We start from the raw sequence: 5,167 nt of genomic DNA on the forward strand, positions 1-5,167 counted from the left end.
TGTTGTGCAGATATTAATATTATGATTTGATAATTTTTTAAGTCAGTAGCACATATGCTGGGTGAAGTATTATTACCAACCTTAATTAGTGTAATTTCATCCTGATATTCCTTATATCCTCCTTGGTGTTCAACTGTTAGGTTCATTATTAAACCTGTTTTTATTACTACCTAATGCCAAGTTCAGAACAGAAGCAAAACAGTGGAAGTCATTACCTTGTACACATGTCCCTGATTGTGTCGTCACCTCATAAATCTCATTTACCAATGTTGCACATGGCTTTCAGAGAATATTTAAAATCTTATTACTTTAAAGGATCCTATTATTACATTGAAAACTGAAACGAAATTACTGTAAATTAACTTCATCTGTTAATTTAATTTATTGCTGTAAATTTAATTATTTATAAGTTGTAGTCTTTGGTTGCATTTGTATTTTTGTTATGTGTTTTTTGTCATACAGTTTTCATCAGGAGCACACTTTGAATTGTCTTATCTTGTAATTTGTAAATACCACAGAGCTGGACTTTTTGATTGTTTATATACTTTTTTTTATCAAGTTTTTTTAAAAGAAAATGCACCTTTTCTCTTCTGGGCAAGTGAAAAAACACCAGCTTGTTCATATAAATGTAAGCTGTCAGGATGAAATGACTTTGTCCTAATAAAATGATTGAAAAACACTTGTTTTAGTTAAACAAACTTACCGAAACTTTTTCTGTGCGTCCTTTACCCATTCATAGATGAAACCAAACAACCAAGGTTTGTCACATGACTCACATTTTGTTGTTAGTTGAGTTCAGATGGGGTGGGGGGGGGGGAACCAGGAAAAAAAAAATTTATCTTAAAGGGATATTAAGTTTTTTTCAGCAGTCGGGTGATACATTAACATGTTGCTGCTTGCTGATTCTGTTCTGCAGTTTTCATAAACTTCCATAAAAAGAAGCTAATTCAAAAATATTGGCTAGGATAGGTAGAACTTATGAAAAATCATCCTATAATTTTTTAGATTAGAGGCATTTATGGATGGCATTAACCTGCAACAGGTGAGATACTTGAGAAAAGAACTTTGTTGAGCTCTGTTCCACATAAAAAGAAAAAAGTATTCCTTTAAAGGGGATATGTCACCGAAAATATGCTAAAACATGAAATAAACTAAACAAACAGATGTCAGGTGTCAGTGCCCAAAACATTAGCCCCCCTAGACAAAAGTATCCTTGTCAAAGTCTGTGGCTCCAACTTTGGTTCATGAGGTTACAAATTTCTATATTTTATTATCTAGTGAGGGGGAGGAATTTAGTAGAAATTTTATTCCTACTCAGGAATTTAAAAGCACTCTGGGATCATCACAGCTGGTAGTAAATGATTGCTTGAAATTGGCATTCAAACACTAAAACTCTGTCAGCCTTCAGAGAAACATAATTTCAGCTCCTGTTCTGATCAACACTGATACTCTCCCATTTCTTTTAACAACTGTATCACCACAATTCTTTCTATTTATGCGCTGAGTAGTGGTTGCGTAAAACATAGCTGTAGTGAATGGAAGAAGCTAAAGGTCTCGCTTTCAGTGCATAATCAGCCGTGAGGTTTAGCAGCAGTGCAGTAAAGCAGGTGTCATGAAATGTTATTCTAAGGGCATCTGTCATGGTACTAAAATTCTTATGAAGCCCATTTCCCACCAAACCAATTCCAGTGGTAAATTGGTGGTAGTGCTTACCTAGTAAGAGTTCTTTGTTTATCCACTGCTGCTGCAAGCTCTGGCTCTGGCTCTGTTAAACTGGTTCTTTCTCTGCAAAAACTCTGAGCTGTGACATAGGAATGAAGCACTTTCATCAGGAACAAGGAGTGAGGTCATGGAGACCAGCAACCAATCAGAACATTGGAAATTCCAAGATTTTTAAAACTAACTCCAGAGTTAATTGTGTTTCAGCAATATGAAGATGTCTTATTAGAATCAGAATAACACAGCTCAGTATCAGATATCGTCACGGTGTATTTTGATTTTAGTCGTGACCCAGATTACGTAAGTCAATGTGGCGTATAGAGCTCCACTTGCAGATATCTGCTGAATCAATAAACTCTAATGTTGACTCAGTTCTTAAACACTGTTGGTCTTTTATAATCAGCAGGTAGTGTAAGAAAATGCAGTTGTAATCAGTGTGTTTAACTCCCATTTCCCAGTGATGGCGGTAGAGTAGAGATCAGGTGATTTGGATTGCGAAATGTTCATTAGCAAGGTTTGTGGTTTAAAACATAGTTAATACAATTAGTTGGTCATATAAGGAGATCTGTTTGCAGGGACAGTGAAAGAAAAAAAATAATTTGTGCAGTGAAATTGTCTTCTTCGTACCTCTGACAGAAAGTGTGGAAAATGTAGGAATATATTCATATATATACTCGTGTACTTTTTTGCAAGACCATAAGTACAGCTCACTGATACTAAAAGGTAACAGACCTCCTTTGTTCTGCAGTCTGTACATCATTAGTGCCATTCCCCGTTCTCTTTTAGATCACGTTTTACCATCATACTGAGCAGATTTCCAAACACTGAAAAATCCATCATAGCATTCATAAGAATTCACATCAAGACCAGTCTGAATGCAGCCTATATAAAATTACCTGTAATCACAAAATGCAATTAAAAGGCATTGCTGGGGATGGATCTGTTGCAGTATTGTCACTGTTAACAAAATAGAAAACTCTCTTCATATAGCTGAGCTCTACTCTGCTCTTTTATTGTTGTGTTAGGTTACATTTTGTTGCCCAGCATATTAAAAAATATATGATTTTCTATCTGAAGCTATAACCTTTTATTATTCTATAAATTCAGCCATCAAACAATGAAAACCAAATGATCATTCAGGACTCAATTTCCGTTTTGTCAGCATGTGAATAAATTGTGACTTTCACCCCTGAGAACAAGGTGAAAGCACTGAATCAATAGCAGGAAGGTGTTAATAAACCTGCGTACAGGGTGTACAGATGAAAAGGCTGGTTGAAGAATAACTGTTAGATAAGAGGCTGCCAACAGGATGTTACTGATGTGAAAGGCTGCTCTTTATCACAACAAAGGCGGGACATTAATGGAACATTTTGTGCGTTTTCTATCGATCGATTAAAATATTCTTCAAACGTTTTTTTTATTTCACAAATTCTATTTAACGTGTATTATCTTGATTTATTAGACACAAAGTTTAATATTTCAAATGTTTAGTAATTTTGATTATTATTGCTTACAGCTATTCTCAGAAAATGAAAGAATTAAATAAGACAATAAAGAAAGTTATTTTAATACAGAAATCTGAGCTTACTGAAAAGTATATCCAGCAGGTGTACTTAATACTTGATCAGGGCTCCTTTTACATTAATTATTGCATCATTGCAGCATGACATGGATGTGATCAGCCTGTGGTTCTGCTGAGATGTTAAGGACATCCAGTACTGCATATATTCTCTGTGAGGTTCAGGTCAGGCCAGTTTACAGGCCTATCAAGAACAGTGATACCATGGTCATTAAAGCAGTATGGGCAGGTGCCAAAGTCCTGCTGGAAAAAGAAACCAGCATCTCCATGAAGGTTGTCAGCAGAGGGAAGCATGATAGGCTATTAAAATATTCTGGTAAATGGCTGCACTGACTTTGGATTTGATACAACACCGTGAACCAACAGCAGCAGATGACATGACTTCACAAATCAGAACTGACAGTATATACAAGGGTTGGACAATGAAACTGAAACACTTGTCATTTTAGTGTGGGAGGTTTCATGGCTAAATTGGACCAGCCTGGTAGCCAGTCTTCATTGATTGCACATTGCACCAGTAAGAGCAGAGTGTGAAGGTTCAATTAGCAGGGTAAGAGCACAGTTTTGCTCAAAATATTGAAATGCACACAACATTATGGGTGACATACCAGAGTTCAAAAGAGGACAAATTGTTGGTGCACGTCTTGCTGGCGCATCTGTGACCAAGACAGTAAGTCTTTGTGATGTATCAAGAGTCACGGTATCCAGGGTAATGTCAGCATACCACCAAGAAGGACGAACCACATCCAACAGGATTAACTGTGGACGCAAGAAGAAGCTGTCTGAAAGGGATGTTCGGGTGCTAACCCGGATTGTATCCAAAAAACATAAAACCACGGCAGAATTAAATGTGCACCTCAACTCTCAGGATGACAATGCACCAATACACACAGCAAGACTGGTGAAAGATTGGTTTGATGAACATAAAAGTGAAGTTGAACATCTCCCATGGCCTGCACAGTCACCAGATCTAAATATTATTGAGCCACTTTGGGGTGTTTTGGAGGAGCGAGTCAGGAAACATTTTCCTCCACCAGTATCACGTAGTGACCTGGCCACTATCCTGCAAGAAGAATGGCTTAAAATCCCTCTGACCACTGTGCAGGACTTGAATATGTCATTCCCAAGACGAATTGATGCTGTATTGGCCGCAAAAGGAGACCCTAAACCATACTAATAAATTATTGTGGTCTAAAACCAAATGTTTCAGTTTCATTGTCCAACCCCTGTACTTCACACTGGACCACAAGCAGCTTGGATTCTGTGCCTCTTCCCTCTTCTTTCGGACCCTAATTTCCAAAAGAAATGCAACTTTCATCTTTAAAAAAGCACCTTGACTTGAGAAACAGTCCAATCCTTTTTCTGCATAGGTAGGACACTTCTAATATTATTTCTGGTTCAGAAGTGGCTTAGAACAAGCCAGCAATGCTTCAGCAGTAGCCCAGGTCCTGTATGCATATATGTGTGGTGGGTGTTAAAGCACTGACCCCCCACTGCAGTTGCATTATGAGTCATCCTTAAACTCTTCAATGGGCTGTGTTTCACTGAACTTTCAAGGCTGAATTTATCCCTGCTGAATTTTCCCACCGAGGGAGAATAAATATTATTTCTATTCTACTCTGATGCATGTTTTCCTTCCACTAAACTTTTCATTAATATGCTTAAAAACATTCTGTGATCATTCAGCTTGAATCATTAACAATAAGATTTTTGAGGTTTTCCTACATGCTATCGATGGCTATCTGCTTGACAGCAGTCTTCCTTGTGATTATGAAGGAAACACTTTAGCCATGACCTAACATTCCTGTATCAAATGTTATATTTGCTTCATTCACCTAGAGAGCAATACCAGTCAGGACACTGCGAAGC

This window comes from Girardinichthys multiradiatus, chromosome 11 (genome assembly GCF_021462225.1).
Source record: "Girardinichthys multiradiatus isolate DD_20200921_A chromosome 11, DD_fGirMul_XY1, whole genome shotgun sequence".
NCBI classification, from domain to species: Eukaryota; Metazoa; Chordata; class Actinopteri; order Cyprinodontiformes; family Goodeidae; genus Girardinichthys; species Girardinichthys multiradiatus.